The 18,769-nt window shown below is 38.8% G+C and overlaps 1 pseudogene; it reads right to left on the reverse strand.

The window, feature by feature from the left end:
- Nucleotides 1-6,027: 6,027 nt before the first annotated feature.
- Nucleotides 6,028-16,355, reverse strand: LOC142853060 (NACHT, LRR and PYD domains-containing protein 4C-like; annotated as a pseudogene).
- Between the last annotated feature and the right edge of the window lie 2,414 nt (nucleotides 16,356-18,769).

The following is an 18,769-nucleotide window of genomic DNA, read 5'->3' on the forward strand; positions in this document are numbered from 1 at the left end:
TCTTATCCTGGAATGTCTTGTTTTCTCCATTGATAGTGATCAATAGCTTGTCTGGGTATAGTAGTTTGGATTTGCATGCATGGTCTCTTAGTTTCTGGAGTACCTCTATCCAGGACCTTCTGGCTTTCATGGTTTCCATCGAGAAGTCAGGTGTAAGTCTGATGGGTTTACCTTTATAAGTTACTTGCCCTTTTTCTTTTTCAGCTCTTAATATTCTTTCTTTAACCTGTATATTTTGTGTTTTGATTATTATATGGTGAGGGGATGTGTTTTTTTGATGTGTTTGTTTGGTGTTCTGTATGCTTCTTGAATATTCAAAGAAATATCTTTCTTTATGTTGGGAAAGTTTTCTTCCATAATTTTGTTAAAAATATTTTCTTGGCCTTTGAGCTGTGACTCTTCTCCTTCTTCTATTCCTATTATTCTTAGGTTTGGTCTTTTTATTGTGTCCCATATTTCCTGAATGTTTTGTGATGAGAATTTGTTGGCTTTGCTGTTTTCTTTGATCAGTGCATTTATTTTCTCTATGGTGTCCTCAGAATCTGAGATTCTTTCTTCTGTCTATTTATTATGCTTGTTTCTGTAGACTCTGCTCATTGACCTAGATTTTCCATATCCAGCTGGTCCTCAGTTTGTGTTTTCTTCCTTGCTTCCATTTCAGTTTTCAGTTCTTGAACGGTTTCCATTACCTGTTTGATCGTTATTTCTTGGTTTCCAGGGTATCGTGTACATATTTACTCATTTCTTCAAACTTTTTGTTATACTTCTCATCCATTTCTATAAGGGCTTCTTTTACATGTTGTTTAAGAGACTCTATTGCATTCATAAAGTCAATTTTTTTCTACTTCTTCTGTGTTAGGGTGTTCAAATCCTTCTATTGTAAGATCATTGGGTTCTGGTGTTTTAATGTTTTTCAGATTTTTTTTGTAATAAAAAGGGAGGGAAGTTAGGCACAACAGATTAAAAGTATTGGGACTGCAAATTCTCAAGACTGCTTCTTGCTTATTTGTGGGCATTGTCTGAGAAAGCTGTTTGCTGGTCATATCCTGGGGTAGCTGGTCTCTTTGCACCTGTCTCTTGTTTGTGGTATGGAAACGTCCAGTGTCTTTCAGACATGTTTAAGGTATTGGCAGAACAGAGGACTTATGTGGGTTTCCCCTCTATATACTGTGAATACCATTGGCTAATAGAAGACTGCTTTGGACCTATTGCAGGGCAGAGCAGAGCTAGGTGGAAAAACTAAATTGAATGCTGGGAGAAAGGAGGAGGAGTTAGAGAGAAGCCATGTAGCCCCACCAGACATAGATGCTCGAACTTTTCCTGGTAAGCCACACCCTTGTAATACACAGATTAGTGGAGATGAATTGAATTGAGATATAAGAGTTACCTGGTAGGGAGCAAGAGCTAATGGGGCAAGCAATGATTTAAATAATATGATTTCTGTGTGATTATTTTGGGGCCAAGTGACTGGAACAATGAAGTGGCCCTGCAACAAATTGGCACCAATATGTTTGAAGAAAATCTACTTAAAACCTGAGAGGGCATAAGAAGAAATTCTACACAAAAAAATACAGAATATAACACAGCGGTGTTGTGGGAGGTCCTTCCCCTCCTCCAGCCAATAGCCACTGAGATACCACGCCCCAATGGGCTGGAGAGATGGCTCAGCCATTAGAGGCTAGGCTCACAACCAAAAATATAAGAGCCTGGCTAGCTTAGTCGGTAGAGCATGAGACTCTTAATCTCAGGGTCGTGGCTTTGAGCCCCATGTTGGGCACCATTCTGTAGTAGGAGCTGTGGGCCTCTTCCCATAGCCCAGCTACCGGCCGCCTGGCTAGCTTATGCCCCAAAATAATGACACACAAACTTTATTCATATAAGCACTGCTTGGTCCATTTCTATTAATGTGTGTAGCATCCCAAGTGCTCTTACCAGGAAGATTCTAGCCACGTCCATACTGGGTCGGAGCTTCCTCATGTCTGCTCTGGAGAGGAGAGCATGGCGTCTTAGCTCACTTTCTCTTCCTCCCAGCATTCTGTTCTGTTTACTCCACCCACCTATGTTTTAACCTATCAGGGCCAAGCAGTCTCTTTATTAGCCAATGACCTTCCTCCATCACAGCACATTGCAGTTTGCTGGTAGCATGCCACAGCTCCATTTAGAGAGGTTTTCCTGACTCAGCAGCAGCAGAAAAAAGCCATGGCATTTTGAAATGCCAGCTTTCTGGGCCATGTTACCAGCACAAACTCTGGCTCTTTGATCAAGCATTTGAATAGGGTTTGTGATCAATGTGCTATGGCTTGCTTGGTGGTAACATGGACTGGCTGTGTGCCTAGAGATGGGAAATTGTGCATGGCTCTCAAGGCAGCAAGCAGCTCTGTCATGCTAGACTGGGTGGGCATGCAGGAAGTGGCATATTTCCCCTAGCAATAGAATAGCTTAAGTTTATAAGAAGGACAGCATTTTAAGAAGTGCTTCTGGACAGAAAATAATTATGGATATGCAATAAAGACAAATACAGACATAAAAGACCTCTAAATGATACAAAGTGTGTTTAAAAAATGCACATAAGCTTAAGTGAGAGAAGATAAAGAGTAGAGAAAGGTATAAAAAGAAGTAAATGGTTTATAAAAAAATAATAAAAGAGACGAAGTATAGACAATCATACATTAAAAGAGTAAAATAATAAAATAAATATTAAAACGTAATAGAATAAGAAAAGCTACATAAAGATGAAATATGCACAGAGAGTCTAGATTATGTATTAATTGTTTTTTTTCTGAATTTTTTTAGTGTAAAGGAGCTAAGTAAAAAGAGACATTTCATTGTATGGGCTGCTAAGCTAAACTAGCATGTATATTATAAAGGTATATTGACCTCAGAATTTAGGTCTAAGGATATGTTGCTTTGGAAAAGAGGTTCTTGTTTTGCTTCCACAGAGGATGAGAACCTGTGGACTCCATCTATACTAACGTGGTTTGATGGACCAAAACCCCTTGAAAGGTTGCCAAGAACACCCCCAAGATTACTTCACCCAACTCCTGACTGAGATGAACCTAGCACACAGGATATACACCATGAAAGACCTGATTAACAGCACCCCAATCAGCAGAAAGTAGTCTAGAACTACACCCATATTCCCAAATATTGTTTATAAATGTTTGCTTACATTTTAAAGGGGATATGCTATAGAAATGAATACATTGCATTGATATGTATGTTGGTTTATTGATACAAATTTAAGGTAAATATATATTTTTTCTGCTCTTGATAAGGTATTGTGTTTGTTCAACTCATTTAAAAATATAATGTATAGTTAAGAAATATAGGTTAGTAGATAATCATCTACAATAGTCAAGCTTGTAATCACGTTAGATTTTCTAGATGTACAGAGATGTATTTCAAATGCATAGGAATTCTTTAAATCTTTCAGAGACCTTCCGAATATGGCACTTAAAATGTTTTAAGAGCTCAAGATTTTTTTATGATAGTGAGACACATCTCCCCCTGGCAGCACTAATTACTTCAAAAGGAAGATGGTCATTGAAGAGGTTCCATATGTTTGCTAGTCATTTGTTGAAGGGAGCTGAGGGTTGCATTCCTGTCACCCTGCTCCCAGCCACCTGGCTAGCTTATGTCCCAAAATAACAACACACAAACTGTATTCATTTAAACAGTGCCTGGCCCATTTCTATTAATGTGTGTAGCACCCCAAGGTGTGCTTACCGGGAAGATTCTAGCCTACGTCCATCCTGGGTCAGAGCTTCATCACATCTCTGACCTCACTTCCCTTCTTCCCAGCATTCTATTCTGTCTACTCCACCCACCTAAGGGATGGCCTATCAAATGGGCCAAGGCAGTTTGTCTATTAGCCAATGACCTTCCTCCATCAGTCATTTGTGCAAAACCTTGCTCTTGTCTGTAGTGCTTGATGAACTGGACATACACTGAACTTGCCTAAATGTGAGATGATCTTTTGGGGCTTCTGCTTCAGGAAAGAATTGAGTCTGCCAGACATTCTACAGAACTCAGAAAATACTATGGGCCTATATATTGAAGATGGATGCCCCAACAGTACAGAAAACTTTGGGTGACTGTCCAGGCAGCAAGATGTCTCTGTCATTTCTAGAGTTTCATAAGTTGCTTACAATGAACCTATTGTTTATTTAGGTAATATTATATCCTTCTGTGGTTTTTGATGGAGTTGAAGAGTATTATTATAGTTTTCCTTAATTATGATAAAAGATAAAGTATATATAAATATTATGACTGTATTTCTTGCTTCATACATGTTTTGTTATATGTAATTTTACTGTGGTAAAGTTAAAACCTTCCTTTTTATTTAAACAGAAAGGGAAGGTGATGTGGGATTCCCCTCTGTATGCTGTGAATACCATTGTTTAATAAAGGACTGCTTTGGCCCTATAGCAGGGCAGAACAGAGCTAGACAGGGAAAACTAAACCAAATGCTGGGAGAAAGGAGAAGGAGTTAGAGAGAAGCCATGTAGTCCCGCTGGACACAGATGGTGAAACTTTTCCCAGTAAACTACAGCCTCATGGTGATACACAGATTAGTGGAAATGGGTTGAATTGAGGTGCAAGAGTTAGCTGGTAGGATGCTAGAGCTAATGGGCCAATCAATGATTTAAATAATATGATATCTGTGTGATTATTTTGGGGCCAAGCAGCCCGAATGACCAAGCCACCCTCCAACAGAGGACAAAGTTAAGTTTAGAATAAAAAGTATTATAGAACCAGGGAATTGAGAGGGGTGTATCTGACCTATTTAAGGTGGATTCTTTAATTTGGCTCCCTGAACCTCACAAGAATTTTTTTGTGACAAGCAACTAGCTTTTTCAGGTTTCCCCACCCAAGACAGCACCCACAAATAAGAAAAAAACAGTCTTGAAAATTCACCATTCCATTTCCTTTAACCTGTTGTGGCTAACTTTTTGCCTTTTTATTATAAAAAAAAAAGAAATGAGCATGTAATGGTCTATTCTGTCTTTTTTTTTAATATTTATTTATTTATCATGTATACAATATCTTGTGTGTATGCCTGCTGGCCAGAAGAGGGCACCAGACCCCATTACAGATGGTTGTGAGCCACCATGTGGTTGCTGGGAATTGAACTCAGGACCTTTGGAAGAGCAGGCAATGCTCTTAACCGCTGAGCCATCTCTCCAGCCCCTCTATTCTGTCTTTTTAAGAGACAAGCCCTGCCCATTCCCCCTTCCACGGAGGCAAGCAGATCTTCCTTCTGCTTCCAGCCTGTGCCCTCTCTGCCCCATCTCTCTTTAGAAGAGGTGGCTGAAACCTCTGCTCTTCTCCTTCCTCTTTCTTCTCCTCTCTCCCTCTCCCTCTCTCTCTCTCTCTCTCTCTCTCTCTCTCTCTCTCTCTCTCTCTCTCTTCCTTTCCTTTCTTTCCCTTTTACTGAACAAACTCCATCCAAACTCACTCTGCATGGTGTGCCTATATGTCTGTCTGCCTTTGTGGAGTGGTCACCCACCTTCTGCCACCCCTCAGGGAACAGCACTGTTTTACCATTGTAGTAACACTGTTTGTGAAACTTGCTGTTGTTTAAATGAAGAACAGCAGGGGCATCTGACTCCAGAATGCAAGGCAATTTTAGAGTTTAAAGTCTAGGTTTAACCATTTAGCTTCCATGAGTTCTGGTAAAGAAAGCCACTCGGAGCAGGCAGGGAGCTAAACTGCCAGTTTGTAAAGCTGGGGGAGAACATAGAGAACATTACTGACCTTTGTTTACAGACAAAGGTTTGGCTAAATGAGTGCTTTCACACCATGTCCCAGAGTGTGGTTAAGGTCATCCAGTTGCCAGTACAGAAAAAGTCTTGTTTAAAGAATGATTTATACACTGCTGGGATATTTTGAGAAGAATTCCATAATGGAAGGGCAAGAATGTTATGGATTAACAAGGATTTCTACAGGAATAACAGTGACTATTCAGAAGGCAGGTTTCTAAAATCTTGCAAAGTGTGTGTTAGACTAGAGACTGTCAGTTTCCTTTCACTGAATAATGCTTGTGGTCACCAACACTGCTCCAGCTTTCACACTGCTTAGGATGGTCAATAGGGATTTTTCTCCTCCTTAGCAATCCAAAACTCCTGGGTTTCCTTATCAGAAACTCCTGGTAATTTGCAGCACAAGTATGATGTGGGAGCCCCCTCTATGTTTTGCTTTCATTGGTTAATGAATAAAGAAACTGGCTTGGCCTGATGTGGTAGAATAGAACTTATGTAGGTGGCCTGCTGCAAGAAAGAAAGCAGAATCAGGAAGATGCCATGGACCTACCACTGGAGATAGATGAGCTGAGACTTTGCTCATAGGCCATGACCTCGTGGTGATGTGGAGATTAATAGAAATAGGTTAAAAACCTAATATATAAGAGTTAGTCAATAAGAAGTTAGAGCTAATAGGCCAAGCAGTGATTTAATTAATACAATTTCTGTGTGATTATTTTGGGGTTAAGCTAGCAGGTGGCCGGGGTGAACAAGAAACCTTCCCTTGCAATAATTGGAGCTCCAAAGTGGTTCACTATATTTACATAAAACCTGAAAAAGTTTGAAAAGTAATTCTAGACCAAAAATAATTTACAGAGTTTAACACAGCTTCTTGCTGTTTCCTGGTGGCATGCCACAGCTCCTTTAAGAGAGATTTTCCTGATTTAGTCATACCAGGAAAATGTCACAGCAGTTTTGAAATTTAGGCTTTCTCAGCCCTGCCAGCACAAATTCTGACTCTTTCAGACAGGGGGTCTTTCTACAGAGCATTTGATTAGAGTTCATGAGCAGAGTGCTGTGGCTTGCTTGATGGAAACTTGGACTGGCTGTGTGCCTGAAATTAGAGTGGTGTGCATGGCTAAGAGGTGCAAGCAGCTCCGCCATGCTGGACTGTGCTGAGCGAGCAGGAAGTACCATATTTATCATAATAAATTAGCACAGCTAAAGTTTTAGACTGGGCAGGAAAACATGCAGTACCAAATTACTCATAACAATGTTGTAGCTGAAGTTCTTAAGAAGCCCTTAAAATTTGTAAGAAGTGTTCCTGAACAGTAAAGAATTACAAATTCACAATAGGACAGATTCAGACATAAACGACCTCTAAATGAGTCATAGTGTTGGATAAATGTATGTAGGCTTGGGATAGAGAAGAAAAAGAGTATAGAGAGTCATAAGATAAGGTTAATGCTTTTTTAAAAAAAAGTCTTTAAAGAGAGAGAATACATATAGTCATAGATTAAAAGGAGTAAAGAAAAATAAGCCACATAAAAATTGAAAATTCACAGAGAGTCTAGATTATGTACATTGTGGTTTTTTTTTTAATTTTTTGACTGTGAAGGAGCTAAGTACAAAGAGGCATTGCATTGTATGGACTGCTAATCTAAACCAGCATGTATATTGTAAAGGTATCTTGACTTCAGAATTTGGGCTAAGAATATGGTGCTTTGAAAAAGAGGTTCTTCTTTTGTTTTCAGAGAAGATGTGAACCTGTGGATTGCTTCTAGACCAATATGATTTAATAGACCATGCCTTCCTGAAAAGTTGCCATGAACACCCTCAAAAATTAACTTTGCCCAATTGCTGACTGAGATGAACCTAGTAAACAGGATACACCTGATTAACACCTCTCCCAAACAGCAGGATATTGTTTATAAATGTTCTTTTACATTTAAGGGGGGGGATATGATATAGATAAGAATAATTTGCATTAATATGGTTATTGGTTTGTTGATAAAAATTTAAGGTCAATTTTATTATACTGTGTATATGTATTCTGATCTTGATTAAGGTATTGTGTTTGTGTTTAAAAATATAATGTATAATTAAGAAATATAGGTTAATAGATAATCATCTATAATAGTCAAGCTTGTAGTCACATTAGTTAGATTTTTCTAGATGTATAGAGGCATAGTTCAGTTAGATAGGTATTTTTCAAATCTTTCAGAGACCTTCAGAATATGGCATTTAAAATGTTTAAAAGCTTAAGACATTCATGACAGTGAGACACATCTGCTCCTGGCAAAACCAATCTACTTCAAGGGAAAGATGGGCATTGAAGAGGCTCCTTATAGAGTTGGTTAGCCACTTGGGCAAGAAACTGCTCTTGTCTGGACTGTTGCATAAACTGGACATGCAGGACCCATGAAGCAATGACTGCTGAACTTGCCTAAAGGTGAGACTATCCTTCAGCATTCCTGTTTCATGAAAGAGTCTGCCAGAAATTCTTTAGGACACAGAAGAAAATGACAGAAAACTGCCAATATAGGTGGAACTGTCTTTGAAATTTCTTGCTTCATGGAAAAGTCTGCTGGATACTATCAGCCTGTAGGCTGAAGATGGATGCCCCAATGGTACAGAAGAACTTTGGGTTATTGTCCAGGTAGCAAGATGTCTCTGTCAATTCTAGAGTTTTGGAAGTTGTTTATAATGCACTTTTTATTTACTTAGGAAATATTATATCATTCTGGAGTCTTTGATGGAGTTTAAGAATTTATAGTTATAGTTTTGCTTAGTTATGATAAAAGATAAAGTAGATACAAATATTATAACTGTAATTCTTGCTTGATATTATATGTAATTTTACTATGTTAAAGTTCAAACCTTCTTTCTATTTAGACAGAAAAGGGGAGGTGCTCTGGGAGTCCCCTCTATGTGTTGTTTTTATTAGTTAATGAATAAAGAAACTGGCTTGGCCTGATAGGGTAAAACTTAGGTAGGTCTGGAAAACTAAACAGCATGCTGTGGGAAAGAAAGCAGAGTCAGGAAGATGCTATGGATTCACCACTGGAAATAAATGTCCTGAGACTTTTCTGGTAGGCCATGAGCTTGTGTTGATATCCAGATTAATAGAAATAAGTTAACCTAATATATAAGAGTTAGCCAATAAGAAGTTAGAGCTAATGGGCTAAGCATTGATTTAATTAACACAATTTATGTGTGATTATTTTGGGGCTAAGCTAGCTGGGTGGCCGGACAAACAAGCAGCCTTCTTTTGTAACACAGTTGATGTAACAACATCTGTGCTGTTGCAGAGCCTTACACAAAATAACCAACTCATTGCAGTCCAAGGTATTCTCCAGCAGGTTGATTGCCCACAGGGTCTGACTTGGGTAAAAGCAGAATAAGGTCCTCACAACAGGCACCAGTTAGCCCACAGGCTTCCTGTAGTGGCATATTATTTGTCTTTTTATAAGCAAATCTTTCCTGAAGATCAGATGCAAAGTTAAAGTCACTAGAGGTCAGATAATGCTGACACACACCTTTAATCCCAGGATTTGGGAGTCATAGTCAAAGGGATCTCTGTTCGTTCAAGGCTACCCTGTCTTACACAAGATCAGAGCACAAGTTTGCATTCCCACCAGCAATGGGTGAGTGTACCCCTTTCTCCACAACCTCTCCAACAAAGGCTATCATTGGTGTTTTTTATTTTAGCCATTCTGACAGGTGTAAGATGGTATCTTAAAGTTGTCTTGATTTGCATTTCCCTGATCACTAAGGAAGTTGAGCATGACCTTAAGTGTCTTTTGGCCATTTGAACTTCTTCTGTTGAGAATTCTCTGTTCAGCTCAATGCTCCATTTTATAATTGGGTTGATTAGCCTTTTACGGTCTAGTTTCTTGAGTTCTTTATATATTTTGGAGATCAGACCTTTGTCAGTTGCAGGGTTGGTGAAGATCTTCTCCCAGTTAGTGGGTTGCCTTTCTGTCTTAGCGACAGTGTCCTTTGCTTTACAGAAGCTTCTCAGTCTCAGGAGGTCCCATTTATTCAATGAGGTCCTTAATGTCTGTGCTGCTGGGGTTATACGTAAGAAGTGGTCTCCTGTGCCCATGTGTTGTAGAGTACTTCCCACTTTCTCTTCTATCAGGTTCAGTGTGTTCAGATTGATATTGAGGTCTTTAATCCATTTGGATTTGAGTTTTGTGCATGGTGATAGATATGGGTCTATTTTCATTCTTCTACAGGTTGATATCCAGTTTTGCCAGCACAATTTGTTGAAGATGCTCTCTTTTTTCCATTGTATACTTTTAGCTCCTTTATCGAAAATCAGGTGTTCATAGGTTTGTGGGTTAATGTCAGGGTCTTCTATTCGATTCCATTCGATTCCATTTCACTATCCTGAGTGAGGTAAGCCAGACCCAAAAAGAGGAACATGGGATGTACTCACTCATATTTGGTTTCTAGCCATAAACCAAGGACATTGAGCTTATAATTAGTGATCCTAGAGAAGCTAAATAAGGAGAACCCAAAGAAAAACATATAGCATCCTCCTGAATATTAACCTTCAGCAAGCGATGAAAGGAGACAGAGACCCAAATTGGAGCACAGGACTGAAATCTCAAGGTCCAAATCAGGAGCATAAGGAGAGAGAGCATGAGCAAGGAACTCAGGACCGCGAGGGGTGCACCCACACACTGAGACAATGGAGATGTTCTACTGGGAACTCACCAAGACCAGCTGGCCTGGGTCTGGAAAAGCATGGGATAAATCCGGACTAGCTGAACATAGAGGACAATGAGGAATACGGAGAACTCAAGAACAATGGCAATGGGTTTCTGATCCTACTGCACGCACTGGCTTTGTGGGAGCCTAAGCAGTTTGGATGCTCAACTTACTAGACCTGGATGGTGGTGGGGGTTCCTTGGACTTCCCATAGAACAGGGAACCCTGATTGCTTTTCGGGCTGGGGGGGGGGGACTTAATTGGGAGAGGGGGAGGGAAATGGGAGGCGGTGGCGGGGAAGAGACAGAAATCTTTAATAAATAAATAAATTTAAAAAAATAAATAAATAAAAAATAAAAATGTGTATTTGTAGGGAAAAAAAGATAAAAAGGTAGATTATTGAATCTACTTTTTAAAAGCAACTATTAGTTTTAAATGTTTTATATTGGATTGGACTTTTGAATACTGTAGCCTGTTTGGATGCTCACGTTCCTAGACCTGGATAGAGGGTGGAGGACCTTGGACTGCCCAGAGGGCAGGGAACCCAGACTGCTCTTCTGACTGGAGAGGGATGGGGAGGGGAGTGGGGCATAGGGAGTGGGGGAAGGGGGAGAGAAAAGGGAGGTGGGGAGGAGGCGGAAATTTTTAATAAAATAAATAAAATAAAATAAAATAAAAAAAGATCAGAGCAGAAACAAATCCAGGTAGTTGTGGCCCACACCTTTAATTGCATTCTTGAGGAGTCACACACCTTTAATTTCAGTAGTAGAGGGAGTATAAAATGGGAGGAGAAAGAGGCTCTGTCGGCTTAGTTTGTGGTCACCCAGCCTTGGTAGAGCTAAAACTTCTTTATTGACTTGGTTGCCTTGCTTTTCTGAGTTTCCAGTTGAACCCCAATTTCTGTCTCTGGGTTTTTATTATTTGTGCTACATTTGGTGCCCAATGTTTGAGCACAAATTCACACAAAATAAGCCATTTTCATGAGGCTTTTTAGTGAACAAAACAGGCCAGGGCTGGACATGGGGCTCCCACCGGAGCTACACATGGAGCCTCAACCTAGATTTGTTTTTAGTTTTTCAATAGCATTCTCCTCCCCCCCCCCTCTCTGTCTCTCTCCCTCCTTCTCTCTCTACCATCAGTTTCAGGCTCTCCCTAAATCCCCTTCTTGGGATGCTGCCAAACTAGGTTTGAGTCTCTGTTTTCTGCAGTGAACCATGGGCAAGCCTAACAGTGACCTTTGTCTCCAAAAGGAGGATGGGGTCCTACAACAATGACTCCTCCAGGACTCTGATGACATCACTAAGTTGGAAAACACAGCTTGAGGACTGGCTTTAGACTACAAACTGATCAGAATAATTTTAAGGTGGCTAGCTGAGATGATTTAGCCTAATAGATTAGCCTGGACTTGAGACAAGCCTTGAACTTTCCCACTATGCATAGACTGGACAAAAATGATACAGCTACCTCTTGCAGGACTTGACGATAACCAAAATTTTTATTTTCAGGATCCCCTATAGATGCTATCACTCCCAGACAGCAGGAAGTAAATTGAGGAATATGATGCCCACATTCCCAAAAGGTGTGTTAGGTGGTGTTTGGTTGTTCAATGGATATTTTTACATTGTTTAGGGGGTTACTTACAAATTACTATTGGTAATGATCAGGGAAAGAGTTAAAATAGAGGAAATTAGACTCCAGGTTCTTTCTTTTAAAATAAAAAGGGGAATATATATGATAGGGGGCATTATAAAATTTACTCTGAAAAGAAAAAAGGGGAGATATAGATGTGATAAGATACAAATATCTTTTAATCTATTTTTTTAAAAAACAATTACTAGTTTTAAATGTTTACATTGGATTGGACTTTTTTATATTGCATACAAATCGCTTTGTATATTTCTACAAATTTGAGATTAATGTGTTAAAACATACTGTACATACAATTCTAATCAAGTTACATAAGGTATTGTACCTATATAACTCATTTAACAATGTAATGTAAATTTCTAGTACTTGAAAATTATCATTACCAACTGTTTAGGATAAGAAGGAAATACAAGTTAGGAGTTAATTACCTAGTATAATTGAGCTTGTAATCATATTAGGTATGTTCTCAAGGTCAAACAAAGAGATATTTTAGATCAGATTATGGCATTTAAGATGTTATAATAACCTAAGTTCCTTTTTTTGGACAATGAGACATGTCTGCTCCTGGCAGCACCAATCTACTTCAGAGAAGATAATGGGCATCAAAGAAACTTCACATGGAATTTACTAGCTTTGTGGCAAAAAAGCTACTGGGCAAGCCTTGCCTTGCCTTTTGGCAGTATGTTGTCCTAAATGGGCAAGCAAGACACAAAAGAAAGTGACTTCCAAACATTGTCAAGATAAGGGGGGACAGCCCTTCAGAATATCCTGCTTCACAGAAAAGTCTATTGGATATGCTAGACTTGTAAGCCAAAGATGGATACCCCAGTGTTGCAGAATAACATTGGGTGACTGTCTAGGTAGCCAACCGTTTCTGTCATTACTCACATTTTTGTTCACACTTCCTGCTTACTCAATTGAAATATTATTTCCTTCTTGGGTCTTTGAGGTAGTTGAAGATGAGAAGGTTATAGTTATAGACTCCTTTGTTTACAAAAGACTCAGAAAAGAAATTCACTAAAGAAATGTAAAGTATATAAGGTTGAGAGATATCAAAAGATAGTCTTGGATGGTAATGCAAGTTGTGGTGAAAAGTAAATTAGGTACAAAAACTTGAGCTCACCAAGAAAAGATAGATGTGAAGTATTTCCTTTGAATTTGTCAAATGCAAATGGACTAGATATTGTTGATATATTTGTTTTCTGTATATATTGTTTATAGTTATTATACTTATTGTATATAGTTTTTTATATTATGTATAACTTTTTCTTATTTTAGTCAAAAATGGGGAAAGGTCATGGTATATTAATTGTATTTTGGTAAATAAATCTTGCCTGAAGACAAGAGGCAAAGCTAAAGCCATTAGAGGTCAGGCAATAATGATACTCACCTTTAATCCCACGATTGGGAGACAGAGTCAAATGGATCTATGATCTCAAGTCTACCCTTGGCTACACAAGAACAATGCAGAAACAAATTCAGGTGGTGGTGGCTCACATCTTTAGTTACTGTCTTAGGGAGTCACACACCTTTAATTTTAGTAGTAGAGGTTCTGTCTGTGGTCATTCAGCCTTGGTAGAGCTAAGAATTCTTGAATGGCTTGGCCACTTTGATTTCTGGTTTTTAGGCTGAACCCCAATTTCTGTCCCTGGGTGTTTTTACTATGCATGCTATGGCTTCCAACTTGAGATTTTCTGGTAGTTGGGCCGTTTGATAGCTTCACACAGAACCTTTACACCAATGTCTTCTATCTTATTGTTGGAAACCTGGAGGCTAGTGGTGTTGAGAAATGCCTCCAACAAAGTGACTTCAGGACACTGTCCAGGAGACTCAGAATCTTACAGAGAACCTTTAGTCCTTCATCCTTCAGGTCACTGGAGCTGTTGTCTAGGTGTCTTGGGGTTTTGTTTCACTTAAGAACATCAGAAAGGTAATCCCAACACTGCTCACTGAGGGAGCACTTGGACAACACAACATGCTTCAGACTGCAGTCTGGATGGTACAAAGCCTTGCACAAAGAGTACATCCCTTTGTCCAAGTTGTTCGATGCAACATTAAGATGCTTCAATGTCTTGCTGCTGGTGAGGTAGAGGCAAAGATCTTACAGTTATCAGGGAAAAGCTGGCAGCCTGCCACCAGCAGCTTTTCTATATTGCATTCTTCCTGGCCCAAGGAACAGTTTCTTGCAGGAGAGGAATGTGATGCTGAGGTTTAAGTGCTGCAGTTTACAGTTCTGTGTCAATGGCTCAAAGAACATGTGGTTATCACATAAGAAGGACCTGTTATTTTCTTTGAGTACTTGAGGGGTACAACTGGGATGTCTCAGAGGATTATACAAAACCAAAAGAAAAAAAAACTAATTTATTGAGATTAGTGTCTTTCACCTGGAGTACCTGGACTTGCTTACTGCTTTTTAACATGGATCAGACAGACATCTTGTCAAAAAATGTGTTGCTTTTCCATATAGCTATATTCTTGTTCTTTCTGCAGGACATCTTGGATTGAAAAGAAGAGTTTCTTGAGTGTAGAACAGTACTTTAAGCAGTAGGCGGCTACAATCTCAGCAAAATTATCTTAAACCACAAACATAATCTGCTGTTTGAAGTTCATCATCTGCATGACAAAGGCTTCATACTCCATCTCAGACAGTAAAACAACTTCATGCCATCTACTTGTTCCTGAAGCTCTTTATTGACTCTTAATCATTTCCATACAACTTCTCTTTTACCTCCTGGGACAAATAGTAGCCAAAAAATGCCTCTAGCTTTTCTTGTTCCAGTTGGTATAAAAGTCCAAAGATGAAAAGGGCCCCCAAATCCTCTTTACATTGACTTTCTTTAGAAATCTAAACAGGAGCATCTCTATACATTGAACATCCTTACTAGCATGGTTCCTGTGGCTTTACACCAAATAAAAGATGGCAGCCGAGAAATCCTGAATGGATAGCTGGAAGAATGTGTAAAAATTCTTGAAGTCCCTGTTTTTCAGAAGTATCTTGATGTTCAGCAGTGTGGGGATGTCTGAGTTGACAATCCCATAACTCCTGCCCCAGGTCACCCTCGCTAAATGCAAATTTGTCAGTCCACTTGCCCTCAGCAGCCAGGAAACACAGGACCCACGGCAGGTCTTGCCTTTCCTCACTCGATTAATAGGCACTTTTGGAAATTAAAAAATTGAAGATGTAAGTGGTGTACATCAGCAGACAGAGGGCAAGTCTCATCCCTTCTCTGTCTCACTTTTTAGACAAGTAGAACCACCCAACTGAGCAAAGGGCAAAGGGACCTGATATACTGCGAATACCTACCTGTTTGTTTTCTCTCACCGATCTGAAGACTTCCTGGACTCTGTTCTAATCTTGGAACAAACCTCAGAAATACATCCTCCTACTGCTTTCATCACTTCCCATCCTTATTTTTATTTCTGTGTAGTCCTGTCCTCCAGTTTATTAAAAGTGTCTGGGGTAGCTGTGATGGGGAAAGAGGCTTCTGGGAGTATCTCTCTCCTGAGCAAACTACTCAGCAGTATAGTCAATGCTGCTTCTCAATACAATTATCACACAGCTCCAATTCTGATTTAATCAAATCACAATTTAGCCCTTCCAAGCTATCAATGATAAATGAGAGTTTCTCGGGTTGGGTTATTATTTCCATGATGGGAGCTGAGGAGCCAGGATACTCTCTGGACATCAGATGGACCAGGCTTACTGTCTTCAATTGCTAAACTTCTTGACATTAGAAGTAAAAGATGTAGGAGAATTTCTTCTGAAACACCACGCCTTCTGACCAGGCCAGCACTAACTTTTCCGAGCACCGTGTGTGGCTTCTTCTTAGTTGTCTTTGATACAAAAAGGTGCTCAAAACAACTACATTTATCCTGGGTGAATTTCTGCTTCAGAAAATCTTGAATTGGGATGTTGAACTTTCTGGACCAATTCTGGGTCAGCTTCATCTTCAAATGAGCTTGATCTATCATTGAATGTCCAACAATCTCTCTTGCTGCCCACTCACTGAGATCCTTCCTAGTGATCTTGAAGGTTTTGAAGGTCACATTCTAGGCTATCTTCTCAGAATAGTTCATCAGCAAGTTTTCAAGGTCTTCCCAAGATGTTTTCTTCACTTCGGTTCAAGGAATCTTTCAGCCCATACTGAATGATCTCCTGCTTGAGGACTTCCTTAAACTTCATGAATTCTTCCTGTTTAATTCTTCTAGGTATCATTTAAAGCCATACTCAGGAAAGAAAGATGCCATTCCATCTTAAAGTAGAATTGGCGGGTCTTCAGAGAGACAAGTGCCAGGAGTCAGACACAGGATTTTTAAAAGGATGGGGGAGAGCCAGATTAAAGTTGGTGGGATTGTCATTGGATCCAGTCCAAGTAAGTGTTGAAGGGTTCAGTCTAGTAGCAAATTTTGTTTTTCCTTAAAAAAATTAAATAGAAGTACTGCAAAGTGTCTTGACTATCCTACTAAACTATGTCCAAATAGGCACAACATAGGGTTTCAACTGGTCCTCGTGGGTCAAGGCATGAGAAAGGAAAAAGAGGAGAAAAAAATTAGTGTCCTTTTTAGACATTAACATAGAAGCATTAATATAGAAGCAATTCTTTAAAATTGTTTAGCTCTTGGGGATTGGAGCATTTTGGTTCTGTCACTAGAACTAAATAAAATAAAACAAATAAAACTAAATGAATTAACTAATGGTTTTCAAGGTGACTTTTTAAATGTTATTTTATTTGGTCATCTTCCAAACACTTAAGCAAGCTTGACAAAATGTTATTACCGTCCATTTACAAACAAAGAGGCTGAGATTGGAAAATATTAAAGGGCTGTCCCAGAGCACTCAGCAGTCCTTTATTGGAACCAGAAACAGGCTCCTGACAATGAGCTGGAACATTGTTCATCTGTATTACTGCTGCTAACTCCCTTAAATATTCATTCAGTAACTACAACAGACTCAGCTTCACTGCCCTGGAGTCAACTAGTGTTACCATTTATTTGTTTCAGATGCTTTTTGCTTTGGTGTTTAAAGGCAGTTTTGTAAGTGCATCTCCCACTGTCAGCCCCCACCTTTTCTCTTCCTGCCACCTCACAGGCAGGAGTCACTACACTCTTGAAATTGTAGATAGTAATTTCATGAAGTGGTCTGTATATTTTTCCATGTGCTTGTCTCCATGAACCTATAAAGTATCTTATATTTCAAAAATGTAGACACATGGCATCATATATGTGGTCCTTCCTATGTATCAGTGTATATCTGATATATCTATCTATGTCAGTCTAGTTATTTATTTCCATAGCTACACCACATTCCATATCTGAATAAAGTACTGTTTCTTTACTCATTCATTATTTATGTTCAGATGTTTTCATTATTTTAAAATATCTCCTTAATGAACATCTTTGTACAATTTTTTTCTGATCATTAAAATAAGAATTTCTTGAGGACTGCAGGAGATAACAGAATTATAATGTGTTATATATATTTTCAATTTTATGAGTATTGTTCAAGTACTTCTAGTCTAGCAGTTTGATCTTCTACAAGCAATATATAAATTTATTTTCTTCTGTTTTATATTTTGTGATTAATATTGTCTTCAATGTATTGATTTTAGCATTATTTTATTTTTAAATTAAGATATAATTTTATTATTTTATCCATTTCTTTTCTCCTTCTAATTGTTTCCATGCACCACCTTTGCTCTAGAATTTATTTCTTTTATTGTTATTGCATATATATGGGTACATAATACATATATGTATATGTGCGTATATGTATATATATATAATACAAATATAACCTGTTCAGCTTTTATAATGTTATCTGTACATATATAATTTCAGAACTGACCATTTAGTATTAAGTAAGCAATTTGGGGGCTTTTACCTGAGGAAGACTATTTATTCACTTTGAACATCCTAGTTGCCTATAGTTCGTTATTGAGGCTCCATGAGATGTCTCCCTTCCGTGTTAGCATATCCATTGCTGTGGTCCTTGTTCAGGTCTTATTTAGACAGTTTATGGTGTTGAGACTTCATGAGTGTAGCTTCCCTGTCATTTCTAGGAGACATCATCTCACAGTAAACATCCTGATCTTCTGTCTCTTACAATCTTTTCACCCTCTCTTCCACAAAGATCCCTGATCATTAGGTACAGGAGTTGTGTAGTAGGCATATCATTTAGGGATGGGCATTCTGGAGTCACTTGTTCTTTGTACTTTGATGGGTTGTGGTTTTCTGTAATAATCTCTGTTGCAAGGACATATTTCTTTGGTGGTGGTAAGACTAAATTTATCTGTGGGCATAAGGTTAAATATTTAGAATGTAGTTAGGAACTATGCTGAGTTGGTAAGTAGTAGTTGTATGTATCCTCCAAGATGTGTAATTCACTAGCACCTGGTAGTTGATTGCGTTCCCAATACTAGGCATAATTTTCCTCCTGTTTAGAGGCTTTTAAATTCAATTACAGAGCTATTGGCTTCCACAAAGCTATGTATACTACTATTGTGCCCTTAGGGATAAAATGCCATTTTAGTCATTACTTAGTTCATAGGCATCATGACTGGGTAAGTCTATTGGTTGTTTCTCTCTCTTGGAAGCTTGTATGGTGTCTTCTGGCACCATGAAATCTAGCCCTCAACACAGAATCTTTAAGGTCAGAATCAGTT

Source organism: Microtus pennsylvanicus, chromosome 6, assembly GCF_037038515.1.
Source record: "Microtus pennsylvanicus isolate mMicPen1 chromosome 6, mMicPen1.hap1, whole genome shotgun sequence".
NCBI lineage: Eukaryota > Metazoa > Chordata > Mammalia > Rodentia > Cricetidae > Microtus > Microtus pennsylvanicus.